Source organism: Suricata suricatta, chromosome 15 (assembly GCF_006229205.1).
Source record: "Suricata suricatta isolate VVHF042 chromosome 15, meerkat_22Aug2017_6uvM2_HiC, whole genome shotgun sequence".
NCBI lineage: Eukaryota > Metazoa > Chordata > Mammalia > Carnivora > Herpestidae > Suricata > Suricata suricatta.
The window spans coordinates 65,823,169-65,837,496 of record NC_043714.1 but is presented as its reverse complement, the minus strand read 5'-3'; the positions used below and the strand labels follow the sequence as shown (position 1 = coordinate 65,837,496).

At 48.2% G+C, this 14,328-nt stretch overlaps 1 protein-coding gene across 1 annotated transcript in view; it reads right to left on the bottom strand.

Annotated features, from left to right (window-relative positions):
* Nucleotides 1-1,570, bottom strand: part of MYC (MYC proto-oncogene, bHLH transcription factor) — a 4,700-nt gene extending 3,130 nt beyond the window's left edge. The window contains exon 1 of the mRNA XM_029923831.1: nt 1,004-1,570. The gene's annotated coding sequence lies outside the window, so the exon portion shown is untranslated. The remainder of the gene's footprint in view (nt 1-1,003) is intronic.
* Between the last annotated feature and the right edge of the window lie 12,758 nt (nt 1,571-14,328).

Here is a 14,328-nt window from a genome sequence, read left to right as displayed (position 1 = left end):
GCGCTGGCTAGCGGGGCGAGCCCAGCCGCCGGCCGTTACAGTCCCCCCCATAAATAAAAGGGGGGTGTTAGATAATAACCGGGGCACCTCCCTTCAACACCCAACACGGCGACGCAACTGCGCCAGAGTCCCTGCTGCGACTCCGCGCCCGGAGCCGGGCGTCTTCCCCTCACCCGCCGAGGGTAGCAGCTGTTCTGGGAAAGCCCTGAGCCCCGCTCCTCGCCTTTCCTCCGCACCCCAGGGGCTCGCGGACACCCGAGGGGGCGAGGGAGACGGATGCGGAGGTCTGCCCTCGTTTCCCCCAAGTCCACGTTTCCGGGAGAATGGGACACATCCCTGCCCAGCCTCCCTTTCCCTACTCCCTGAGCCTCCCCAACGCCAAGTCCGAACCAGCCACCTTGGGAGACCAAGATCCCTAATTTTATTATCCTTTTAAAAGACCAAGTGCCAACTTCTTATAAGGAGCAGGGGGTGAATGGGAAACGCCGCGGGGACCCGCGGGCGGGTCGCGCCGCAGTGTCTGTCTCCGGCTGTCAGAAATGCGGTAAGCCGAAATTTAAATGCCCTTTCCGAGACGCGTAAAAGTCAGCGGCTGCGGGGCTCTCCGGCTCCCACACGCAATTTGTAATTCTTACTCCCAGGAGCTCGGGAGGCACAGGGCTCTGTGCCCACCTCGGAGCACAGCACTCCCTCCCCCCTCAAAAAAAAATCAAAAGCAATTAATGCAATAAAGGTCGAGGGTGGCGTCAATATACAAAGCAAAAAACCTAAAGACGACTTTCAAAAACGCTCCCGTTTTCCTTCCCATCCTGACAAGCCACTCTACCCCATCCAGTTCTGGGTCGTCCTCACCCCACCCCGGAGCTACCACAACTACTCTGAGAAAAGTGTCAATAGCGCAGGAACGGCAGAAAAGACCCCCCCGGATTTGGGGACTCGACTGGTCGCGGCATTAAAGCAGTGGAGAAAATAAATGAAAAGACAAATAGATCCGGGTGCTTACCGGATTTTCCACTATCCGAAGGAAATCCAGCGTCCAAAAAGCGGCGAGGAACGCCTTTCAGAGGAGCGGGTCCCGGGCAGCGTCGGGGAGCAGTGTTTCCCCAAATCGGCGGACCGGAGAGTCGCGTTCTTGCTCGGGTGTTGTAAGTTCCAGGGAACAGTGTCCGCCCGCTGCAACCGGCAAAGTTTCGCGGGTGCGGCTGTGGGGGGGTGGGGGGCCGCACCGCTGGCAGGGGTCGGCGGGCCGGAGGCGAAGCACCCTTTCACTCCGGATCTCCCTTCCCCGGGCGCCCGGAGCGCGATACGGCTCGCTCGCCTAGCTCAGCTCTTCCACCCAGGCGGGCGCGCCCGCTCGCTCCCTCTGCCTCTCGCTGGGATTACTACAGCGAGTCAGATAAAGCCCCAAGAACCAGCTTTTATATAGCACGATCCCCCCTCCCCTCTTGTTCTCTTTTTCCCGCCAAGCCTCTGAATAGCCCTGCCCTTCCCGAGGCCGGCAGGGAGCCAGGCGGCAGCCGCGGCGGGGAGAAGCACAGCTCGGGGGTCCTCGGCCGCTCAGACCCTCGCATATAAAGGGCCGGTGGGCGGGGATTCGCAAGAGAGGATCTTTTTTCTCTCTCCCCCGCCCTCCGCTTTGGGAACCGGGGAGGGGCGCTTCTGCCGGGGACTGGCTGGGAGGGGGAGAGGCGGGGGTGCGGGGAGGAGACTCGGCCCCGGCTGCCTGGCACTCCAGGGCTCCGCGATCGGATGTAAACAGTCAGAGCGCAGCATGAATCAAGTGCGCGCGCCTACCATTTTCTTCTGCTCCCGCTCAAACCCTCTCCCTTTCTCCGCGGCTCCGCTGGCGCAGCGCTCGGCTGGACAAACCGCATAGTTGTCTTGCGTCCTTAAACCGTCGCAGGAGGAACAGCTGAGCCTTCAACAAGGAACACACCGTGTACCCACCGCCCCGCCACGCACGTCGCGGGTGGACGGGCGCCTCCCGAAGGCAGGGGCAAGGGCAGCGTTCGGAAAATAAATCCTATGAAGACAAGAGGGAAGAAGAGGGTACTGATGGGCTCGCGCCCTGAATGTGTGGGGTGTTAGTGTCGCTGGGGATAAATACTAAGAGTATATGGAGGAAAATGATGCCTGGAATATTAAAATAACTCAGCAACCCACTGCCACGTATACTTGGAGATTGCGTTATGAATAAACACCCATTGCATTTGTCGGGAGTGTTGTGCCTTATATGCGTACAGCTATCGATCGCGATTGGATACCTTCCACCTCGAATGACTCCTCCAATTTGCTGTCAAAGCAGGAGGCGCCCCCCCCCCCCCCCCCCCCCCCCCCCCCGCCTCTCACTGGGAGTTCCCAATTCCGCAGCCAGGTTTCAGAAGAGGCAAATCCTCTTTGCGCCCCGTGGCGCCGGTTTGCACTAGTCTGGGGTTCCCAGGTTTGGGGGAAATCAAAGGCGCCAGACAGGAAATTTTTGGGGAGGGGGCGCAAGCCTCGGGAATAGAGTTCCCAAAAAGGGGAGAGGAGGAGAGCTTTTGTACCCTGCCCTGAGAGTTTACAAAGACCCTGGTGAAGAAGACCGTTAACTCTTTCCTCGTCGGGCAGATTGAACACTTACTTCCTTCACGGGTTTTTTTCTCCTTTATTATTGGAATCGAGATCCTGCACCAAAAAAAAAAAAAAAAAAAAAAAAAAAAAAAAAAAAAAGGCATGGATTCTGATCAAAGTAGAGGAGTCAAATATTACTTCCGTGCCTTTTTAGTAGGTCTTGGGCCAATTAAAAATTGGCAAATTTCAAGCATTAATTTCCTAGTTCACTGACTAAATTTTTTTAACACCACAGTGGAAGTGTTTATGTATAATCCGCGTACATCTATGAACATTTCTTGTACACATCAACTCAGAATGTTGCTCAATACGACACATGATTTATTCGCTCCCTAAATTAATCTATATTCAATATCTACCGCCGATTCCTTCGGGATTTGCTATTCCGCGCTACACTAGGGGATTAAAAACAAATGCAATTTTGCCAACCGTGGTCTCTCATCCAAAAGCATTGTAAGAAAACTTTCCTTCCCCCCTCCCCCATTCCAAACAAGAAAATTCGGGGAGAGGGGAGGAGGAGATCTTGCGTAGCGTATTGGTATTTGAGGTAAATTATTACCCGTTGAGTTTGCAGCGCAGCGTTCAATTGTTAAATGAGTAGGAACTACTCCAAATGAAGCGCACAGCGCAATACAGCTTTAAAGGTTGCAAATTGCTCCGGCCTCCAGGCCTTTGCCGCAAACTCGGAGACCGACCAATCCCCAGGCAAGGTTTTGCTGCAAAGCGTCTTTCCCCCGCCCCCTCCCCAGGCGGCACCAGCGCACCGGTTTGCGAAAGTAAAGTAAGTGTGCCCTCTACTGGCAGCCGAGATCACCGCGTCTGGATGCCAACCGAGGCAGGGAGGTGGGTGGGGGCAGGGGAGTCGGGAGCGCGGGGTTTACCTCGGGGCTGAGGATTGGACGGCTCCTTAAGAGTTTCCAGCCCCCTCCTTACCGACTCCAGGCCGATTGCAATGGAGAGGAAGGGAGAGGAATTGCTTGAAGGAAAAGTGTGGTTCAGAGGCAGCTCTTCAACCGCAAATGCAGTGGTGGAAATAAATCCGTCACTACTTATTGACAATGAGGACTGATGCTATTTATGGAAAATGCAGAACAATTAACAAGTACAGACACGAAAAAAAATGTCCAACGAAACTCTAAAGCAGCGAAACAAGATTTAGCCCGCACATCTTAGAAACCCACCATCTCCTAACCGTCAACTTCTAAACCAAGACATTGGATTTATTAGGGAAGGCGAGGCGCAGTGCAAGGGGAGGGGTATTTGGATTTTGTTATTATACAAAGCTTTTTTTTTTTCCAAAAATAGTACTGATGAACAATAGCCAGATGTTTTGATAGTGATGGGGGAGGGGCATTTGGGATTCCTCTGGAGAAAAGTGTCAAGGAACATTTTAATAAAATATTTTCGTACCCAAACGACTAGGCAATAAAGGTTGCAGTGCATGTGAAGGAAATTTACATTGTATACTTCGAGTGAGTGAATATTTAAGTAGTTGTTTCGGGTTTTTTTTCTGATGAGAAGGATGCTTGACAAGGCCTGACCACCTAGGTCTATCCTCTGGAAATTCTTGTAACTGGAGATCCTTCCTGGAAGAGGCCTCATAGGGTGGCTTTCCAAGAATCTGGCGCTGGAAGCTAACTGACTATAAGCCACAGGACACACATAAACAAAAACAACAAAACACAAAACCAACCATCCAACCCATCAAAGAATGACAGCAAAAGTAGGTATAGCTTGAACCAAGAGGGTAGTTTTTGAAAGTTGTCAGAGGTGGCAAATATGGCCTATTTCAGGGTAGAATTCAGTGATTCATCATTTACATATAACACGGTGCTAATCCCAACCAGTGTCTTCCTTAATGCCCCTCCCCCCCAGTCCTCCCCCCCATCCAGAACCCCACCAGCAACCCTCAATTTGTTCTCTGTATTTAGGAATCTCTTATGCTTTGTCTCCCTCTCTCTTTTTATATTATCTTTGCTCCCCATCCCTTATGTTCATCTGTTTTGTGTCTTAAATTCCACATATAAGTGAAATCAAAATATGCCTTGTCTTCATGTCTGACTACTGAATTACGCCAGCCTCGTGTGCACCCCAAGCAGATAACTGCCTGTGGGTCTGGGACTCAACCTCATTCTCCCCCAGGCTGGGGATATCACCTGGGATGTGACTTTCAAGTAACAGCTTGGAGGTATTTTGTGCCGTCAAACAAAGTAGGGGACATCCATTTTGCAGCCAAGGAGATGGAAAAATCCGATCTCAGCTGGATTAGGGGACTTCACTGTCTTTCAGTAACTTAAGAACCACTTGTCCTACAATAGACATTTGCTGGGTTGAAAAGGTCTGGGGAGATGCAAACAGATAATATCTTTGGAATTGACCAAAGCGATTCATGCTCATTGTGAAAGAAAAATTGTAACATAGAAAATAAAGGAATAAGAGAACCAAAAATTTGTAATCCTGATCAGCCGGAGATAGCTGTTGGGGTTTATCTATTAAGGATACTTTTTAAGGGACAACTTTGGTCTTACTACTTCCTTTTGCAAGTTAGGAGAAGGCATTCCTGGTTTGCCGGTCTAGGGACCCGCTAAGGCTGATTCTCTCCTTTTTTAGGGTGTCACTGGGTTTCTAAGAAGAGGCACGTCTTCCAATCGGCAGCTCTGTTATCGCCCACAGGGTTGGGACTGTGGGGAAACAGTTCAGTAAGAGTGCCTCTTGGAAGAGAGCACCATGTCACTGCAGAGAACATTCTTTCCTCCAGGATGGTACAAATAAGAGCCATTAATTCTCACAAGTGCATGTTCTCACAGTGACTTTGTGAGTGTCACTTTCATGCTTAGGAAAAAATAAAGATGTGCAGAAAAGAATGAGCAATTTGACCCAACTTTCTCCATTCTGTCCAGAGACACAAAAGGAGAGATTCAGAATGTGTGACTTGTAGAGCATAACAGCAGTCCCCACGTCCCCTCTTCTTTGAATATCTCTTCCCCCGCCTCTCAAAAAGTTTCCTACAGGGGGAGTTGATCTTTGACAGATAAGAGAAGTGACTAATATAGACAGAAACTGGACCCCGGCAATCCAACCAGCTCCAATTTAGGAGTGAGACAGAAAGCCCCTCACGATAGCTGGTCTGTAATTTCAAAACCCCTTGAAATCCTGGGGGGCCTGTTGAGGAGGGAGGAGAGAGGGGAAAATGCTAAATATATATCTCCAGCAGCAAGCTCATTTTGAAAGAAGGGCCATGAGGTCCAAACCCAAGCTGATCAGGGAATGTGAAAGGAAGGAGAAAGCCTTCCTGGCATTGTCCTGTGAGAGGAACACAGGAAAGTTCTTCAGCAAAGGAGTCAATGAAATGCGGCCAATCATTAATTCACAGGTATGGTAATAAAATAGGCACTGACAAAAATCTTTGTGACTTAAAAAAAAGACATAGTTTTTGTTTTTAAATGTTGTCTCCCTCTCCTCACCTTTATATAGCACAACTTAAAGCAACTGAGAAAGAAAAACAAAATAGATGTCTTAAACTTAAAACCCTAGAGCCTACATTTCCTGCATTGTGTTGAGTTCATTTGGTTGCTCTCTTACCCACTGACTTCAGATCCTGGCGGAGGGTCCTGGGTTGGACCCAGTAAAGCCTAGTCTCGTCTCCAGCTTGGCATTCTTTGACTCCTCAGTCCTCCTGAGCCTGCCTCCTTTGTAGCTGCTGGAGTAGACAAATGATTCCTTTGTTTAGCCTCTTCAAAGGCTCGGTTTATTGTTCTGTAAGTGCTAACTCCCAACCAATCTCAGAAGTTTCTACACTTTGGCGCTCACTTGGCCTGTCTTTGCTATGGTCCTTTTGGGTGACATCTGTCCCTAGGATGGACCCTAGCTGGGTCGGAGGTGGAGGTGACTGCAAAGGAGACTCTCCAAGGGGAGATTTTGGCTATTTGATCTCTGACCTTCCTCTGGAAGCCAGTGGGAATGGGAGCCTGTTCCTTTGGTGGGTTTGCAGAAGTGCCAGACCAAGGCTTCTGACTTTCTGCATGTAGCTGACCTTTGTTCTCCTTTTTAGATGGTCTGTTCTTTCCTTAAGTCCTTTCAGATGGACTTGGTTACAGAAGAAGCTTTCTTTTTTTTCTTTTTTTAGTTTCATTTATTTTTAAAGAGTGGAGGGAAGGGAGAGGGGCAGAGAAGGGGAGACAGAATCCCAAGCAGGCTCTATGAGAAGAAGTCAGAGCAGAGCCTGATGTGGGGCTCGAACTCACAACCCTGGAGATCATGACCTGAGCTGAAATCAAGAGTTGGAGGCTTAACCGACCAAGCCACCAGGCGCCCCAAAGAAGGAGCTTTCTTGAAGGTACCTAGTGGCCCCCGATCACCAAAGCCAATGGCTTCTTTCCCATCTTCCTTCTTGACTTTACTACTCTCTCTGGAGGGGGACTGATGAGTTTTGGAAATGATTGCTCTTTTAATTCTCATAAAATGATGGCTCTTAACTGGAGGTGATTTTGCCCCCCAGGGGATCTTTGGCAAAGTCTGGAGACATTTTTAGTTGTTACAGAGGGTGGGGCTCACTATGGAATGTCCTGGGGCGCCCAGGACGGCCCCATAACAGAAGGGTGTCAGGCTGGCATGTAGGGCTGGGAATATTTGGTGTAGCTCCACATTCCGCTGAGGTCATTCTCACCTGTCCAGTTTGTTCCCCCCTTTCCCTCACTCTTCCTCCCACATGTCGCTACATGTAGCTCCTGGAGTCGTCTTGCAGTGGCCTCCTGACAGTCCCCAGTCTCACACTCCATTTATCCTTGCACACCAATTCATTCGCTTAGGAAGTCTTCAGTGGCTTCCAATGGACCAGAATGAGGCTCTAGCTCTTGGGCTCGGCATTCTAGGCCCTCCTGCAGCTGCTCTCCACCTTCTCTTACTCTTTTTTTCCACCAAGCTCCCGTGTCAGAGAAACAGGTTATTTATAGTCCCTCTGAGTGACAAGCCAGCCTCCACCTCAGCACTTTCGTTCAGACAGTTCCTCTAGTCTAACTGCCTCTTCTGGATTTACCTAAGAATTACCTTTCTTTCAGGACCCAGCAAAAAGCCCTATTTTCTCTGTGGAGTCTCCCCTTACTACCCAAGCCCCTGATCAACTCACAGAATCATCAACATTTGGAGCCAGAAGCAGTGGTGGAGACCATCTACTTAAGTGGTTTGGAAACACAAGTGTTTGTTCTCAGAGTGGGTTCAAGGAGACGCCTGGCTAATAGGACTCACTGTGGCCTTTTCTAGCCATCAGCGATGGGCCTTCTCTTCTCTACAAGATGACAAATGTCACAAGTTGGGAATCAAGTCTGGGTGAGTGATTAGTTAATCCTTTTACAGAAAATGGATGCATGTTCACCCACCGCTGGGTGAGAAATCTAACTGGTGGACTTTTCCAATTATTTTTGGCTATGTAGGAATCTAGTATATGAGGAGATACAGAATCAGGCCCCCGGGGCCTTTTCTGTCATGACCTTGGCTAAATCTGGCAATTCACATGACCTCCCTGAACCTCACTCTTCTCATCTGTAAAATCAAACTATCGGAACTGTAGCATCTCTCTTACTGAAGATGTTATAAGAACTAAATGAGATAATGCACTTAATACAGAGCCTTGTGCCTGGCCCGCACTTAGTGAATGTTAGCAGTTGTTGATTTAGCAGAAAGTTATTTATTGAGCTATTTTAGGTTTAATCTATCACTATTTCATGGTGCTCCACGGAGAAATGCATCACATCTATATCCTCTATCACTTCATCAAGCATGAAAAATGGCGGACTAATACAAGCTTGTCATTGGACAGATGAAAAAGTGAGGTCTGGCATCACAAAGGGATTACCTAACATTTGGTGACTGATTCCTAACCCACCCCTCTCCTGACTCCAACTGCTACGGGACTTACTCTTCCAAGCATATGCCATCTTATAGACCTGTTGATCTGCGTAATCCTGGAAGTTCTGGAAGGCAGAATTATGTATTGTTCCTATTTAAGACAAATCAAGGCATTGTGTTAGAATTGCCGTCTTTTGGCTGAATCCATAGGCTGTCCAGGGGCTGACCACCAGGGTGTGGTCCTGGGAGACCAGGGGACGACTTTGGTCCCTGGCTACACGAGGCTTGTGCTGAAATCTGCATCTGCCTTCATGCCCGGGCGAGCTGGCCTCGACACTGGAAAAACTTTTCCTTCAAAGCACAGACAGACGTCCTGATTTGGAAACTCTGACTTCTAGCCCACATTTCTTCCTATCAGATTTTAGTTCAAGGGTTGCTAACTCCGCCGCCTTCATGGGCCCTGCAGGGAATGTAAAGGGGAATGCAATAGGGAGCGGTGGGGACTGTACCAAACAGCAGTACCTTTGCCTGTGTGAGCCTGGCGGCCGCTACCCAGCCCCTTTAGTGTGGGTCTTCCGATTCCTCAGGTAGAGGTTGAAACTCAGGTTTTAAAATGTTGGCAACTGATTTTAAAAAATATATGTAGAAACAAAACAGGTTGGTGAGATAGATTCAGCCCTCAGGCTGCCTCTCTGAAATCTCCGCTTTTAGGTTTTCGTAATCCAGCGATGCGTACTGTTGCAGGAGCTTTTCTCAATGATTTCCTTCTTCCCTCGAGCATCTTGACCGTTCCCTCATTCTTTTGTGATAGGAAATCTAACAGTGTCCTGCTTCAGTGGGTTTCATAGTTGACTCCTTGAGCAGAAGCTTCTGGGGTCGAGGCAGATGGTGCCTGATTCGTGTGTGAATCTGCCGAGAAAGTGATCAGGTTGCTCAACTCTAGCTAGGGCTGCCATTCGCAGAGCACGTGGTGTACAGGATCTGTCTAGCCAGTGCCTGGTGAGTGGTGGGCCCTCGGCAAGCAGAAGGAGCTGACAGAGGCACGCTTAGCCCAGTTTGTTCTTTAAGTATGGATGATCATTTGTCTTTTTTTTTCAAGTTGATTTATTTTGAGAGAGAGAGAGAGAGAACATGCACACACACACACATACACACACACGAGTGGAGGAGGGCTAGAGAGAGGCGGAGAGAGAGAATTCCAAGCAGGCTCTGTACTGTCAGGGCAGAGCCCAATTGGGGGCTCGATCTCACAAACCATGAGATCAGGAGCTGAGCCGAAATGAAATGCCGAACACACTTAACTGACTGTGTCACCCAGGCACCCCCAGACCCATTTCAATCAAAAGAGAGAGAGGAGCTTTGAGAATTCTTCCTTGCTTCAGTTCCACTGGGAGATGGGCCTTGTTCACGTGGCCTTGATGACAGGCGAGATACGAGATGGTCGGACTGAGGGGGACGAAGACAGGAGACCGTCCAGATAAGTAGATTGGACTCACTGACCAAAAAACAAAAGCAATAAAATAGAAACCAAACTAAGGTTTGTAATAGCATTAAACACCACCCCCTGCAGCTCTCTTTCCTTATAATTTTACAAACCTACCCAGAGGAAAATCCTACCAGAACTGAAGGGAGGAGGGAGGTTCAGGTGTGGGAATATGCTGACAGGTGCCAGGCCGGGAGAAGTTCACGATGTCAGAGTTTTCCCGTGGAAAATGATGACCCTTTACGGGCCATAAAATCAATGTAATTGGCAGTGATCAACATTTTTCACAGAAATGGACTAGTGTTGAAAATATCAAAGCCACTGAGGAATATTGGTTTTATGAGTCCTCTCTCTGTCTCTCTCTGTAGGAAGTTGGCCATGAAACAAACTGCAACATCTCTAACTGTGAGTTGCCAATGTTAGACAGCCACACTAAGATCTCCTTAAGTCTCCACAGTCACCCTGTGAAGCGTAGATTACTATTCCATTTTACAGATGGGAAATGGGAGGTGTTCCGAAGACTTGTTCAGATCCACACAGACAGTGGATGGGATCCAGCATCGAGTCCTTCTGATTCCACGGCCTTGCCCGTATCTCCTCTACTTTCAAGTCCCGGCAACACTGGGACCAGGGGCTGCTGCTGATCAGGGCAAGTTTCCTTTGGGAGATGCTGAAGGAGTCAAGTAGAGCCCTTCACCTCTCACTGCTGCCCCTTCCCTGGTGCATAGGGCCAAAGACATTTGGGCATCAAAGAGAACATTAGTTTTAAGGTAATGAATACCTTATAAACGGACGAGTCCTTGCCCTCCAAAGAGCTTGGTAAAGAACACATTCCCTCTCTCTGTCTCTGCCTGGAAAGTTTTGTAAGACAGATTAGCCACATTTTTGCTTGTGTTGGGAGTCTTGCAGACTTGTGCTGGTGAGGAGGTGAGGGCAGAGGAAGAGGCGGCGGTGGTGGACAGAGGCGAGAACCCAGCCTGGCGATCCCCTGGGTTCAAATTCTGGCACTGACTTTGGATGTGGAGCCTTGGAAGAATTACCAAGCAGAGATGAGCCTCCGTCTCTCCAGTGTCTGTAGAAAGTGGTGACAACCGTAACTGCCCTGTAGAGTTGAATGGGAGCCCACGTAGTCGTCAGAAACGAGAGCTGCCCTGTGGTTCAGCTTAGCAGTATCCTCCATCTGGGAGCTTCCCACTTCTTCCTCTTCTCAGATTGGAAGGCTGTCACCTACCTCAGGGGCTTATTCGAGGGTTCTGGGTGAGGATGCATTTGACATTCCAAGCTGTGTGCCTTAGCTCACGTCTTGGTGGGTGCCCACCTGTCGGAGGTCTTATTACTGGGGGTGACGCACAGACTGGCTGCCCATCACTTTCTGTTTGCACAACCAGGCGGTCACTGCACCCGGCCTCCAGTCCGCAAGGTAAGGTGGCTTCTCTCTGTGCCCCTCCGTCCAAACCCCATCAGTGCCTTTGGAAACCCTTGCTGTCTGTGGGCCATCTTGGCATGAGCACCCTCATTTTCATCTCTGCGGGGAGGGCTGGGGGGAGGCAGTAGATGTTGGGAACTGGCCAGGGAACTTCACAGACCCAACAAAGACTTTTTGAAAAAAGGATTGATTTGGTAAGAGGCAGAGGGGAATTCCATGGGTAAATAATAATTTATGCAAGGGATGCCACCTGCTTCTCTGTTGGAGCATTAGTGCATAATTGCAGGCTCATTTCCTTTCCCCTTCCTTGCCCTTTACCTTTCAACCCCTTAAATAATTATATTGACGCCTCTCCAGCTGACTGGGTGGGGGGTGAGGCATGGGGTGCCCAGCTCGGATGCTGGCTATAGACAGTTAGCCGTGAGACTGAAATAATTAATTTTAATGCATTAGAGGATTCAACACTAAATAAGAACATATTGACGTTCTGGAAGGTATAACTGAATGTTGTGCTGGAAATTAATAAAAACTGGCCTCGCCAGAGACATTTGATTGTAAATTAAATTTGGTCTTTGAACAAAGACTCTGTTATAGGGCTCTCTAATTAGATTAGGAATCAAAACCGGTGTACTCCAAGCCCTCTCCTGGCCACCCTACCCTTACTTTGGCTTCTACGAGAATGTTTTGGGACTCTGGATTTAGGTATGAATTATTCTGTCTCTCTTTTCACATTGGATGAATTCTGGCGGAGGCGGTGAGGGGTAAACCTGGCTTTGGTGGGGGAGGGGTGGTGAGGCGGAGGCTCAGGGATCATTTTGGGAGTCACGCTGGAGTACTTCCAACTGAGAGAACAGACCGGCTTGAGGACTCACGTCTGCCTGCTGATATGTTGGCTCACATGCAGATTTTGACCTTCTCAGTGTTGATGACATTTGGAAATAGGTGCCAACACTTAAAAGCCAATAGATTACACATAAAAGTCAGAATTTCTGCTTCCCTCGAAAAGCCAGCTTTGCTAATCCTGGGCTTGCCTTCTCCTGCGGTTGGAGGCTGAGGGCCTTCGCTGCTTTAGAAGTCTCGAACTTTTCAGCTTGCTTCAGCCCCTCCACCCCTTAGGCTGAGCCTGCTCCACTAACTTACAGCCCCTTTCTGGCTTCTGCCCGGCTCTTGTCGGTCTTTGAGTTTATCATATCTGATTCAGAATAATTCCCAGTCTATTTACAGCTCTGATTACAAGGAAAAACTTCATCTTGAGAGGAGGTATTTAAGGGGCCTCTGGGTGGCTCAGTCGGTTAAGTATCCGACTTCAGCTCAGGTCATGATCTCATGGTTCATGGGTTCATGCCCCGCGTCAAGCTCTGTGCTGCAGCTCAGAGCCTGGAGCCTGCTTCAGATTCTGTGTCTCCTTCTCTCTCTGCCCCTCTCCTGCTCGCACTCTGTCTCTCGCTGTTTCTCAAAAATAAATAAATCTTAAAAAAATTTTAGAAAGGAGGTATTTAAGAAATAGTTATTGAATAACAATATTGAATTACAATGATACTAGCTAGTATTAAATCGATGCTACATGCCCGTGCACTTATCTTTTTTTTTAAATAATAGCTTTATTGAAATGAAATTTGCAGACCATACTATTTAAAGTACTTTGTTCAGTGGTTTTCAGTATATGTGCACAGTTATGCAAGTATCACCGTGATTATTTTTAGAACATTTTCATCACCCTCACAAGAAGCCTCATCCCTATTGGCCGTTACTCGGCCGTCTTCCCCAACACCCAGCCCTAGGCAAGCACTACTCTACTTTCTGTTGGGTTTGTTTACTTTGTCCATTTTATATCAATGGACTCACACAATATCGGGTCCTTTGTAACAGCCTCTTTCACTTAGCACATTGTGTTCAAGCTTCATTCATGTGGCACATATTAACACTTTTTTTTTATTGCTGCGTAATATGCCATTGTATGGCTAGATCACATTTTCTTTATCTCTTTATTTGTTGAAGGACATTTGGGTTCTTTCCACTTTTTACTATTCTGAATAATGCTGTACTGAACTTGACTGTGCAAATTTTTGTGTGGATGTATGTTTTAATTTCTTTTAGGCATGTGTGTATATAAACACGTTCACAAACATGTATATGTGTATGAAAATCCATACATGAGACTGGAAATGCTGGAGCCTGTGGTAACTCTATGTTGAACTATTCGAGAAACTTCCAAACTACTTTTCAAAGCAGCGGCACCATTTTACATCCCACCAGCGTGTCTGAGGGTTCCAGTTTCTCCACAGCCTCCCCAACACCTGGACTTATCTATATATTCTTTATTATAATCATACTAGTGGTGTGAATTAGTATCTCTTTGTGGTTTTGATTTGCATTTCCCCGATGGCTAATAATATCGAGTGTCTTTTCATGTGGGTATTGGCCTTTTTCCAGCCCTGTTTTAAGTGCTTCAGTGCAGTCATTCTTTGCACCACAACAACCTTGGGAGATAAATATTATTACCACCCTTCCCTATCACACGCCAATCAGACTTTCAGTTGCAAGCTTTCTTCTCGGGGGGGGGGGGATGAAACTAATCCTTATTATCCACAAGGGAATTCTAGTTCCTGGTTCTAGATAGGAGTGTAAATCTTAAAAGAAGTCCATCTGATGTGTAGTTAGCCCTGAACAGCCAGTGCCTTGGTGATACCTACTTATCTTGCATTTCCTCTCAGGACCTTTGCATGTGCTATTTCCTCTGCCTTGAGTAGTTTTTTTTTTAATGTTTGTTTATTTTTGAGAGAGGGGCAAAGAGAGAGGGAGACACAAATCCTGAAGCAGGGTCCAGTCTCTGAACTGTCAGCACAGAGCCCGATGCGGGGCTTGAACCCACGAACCGAAAGATCATGACCTGAGCCGAAGCCGCCCAATGAGCTGAGCCACCCAGGCACCACTGCCTTCAGTAGTCTTTCCCTGTTCATCTTCG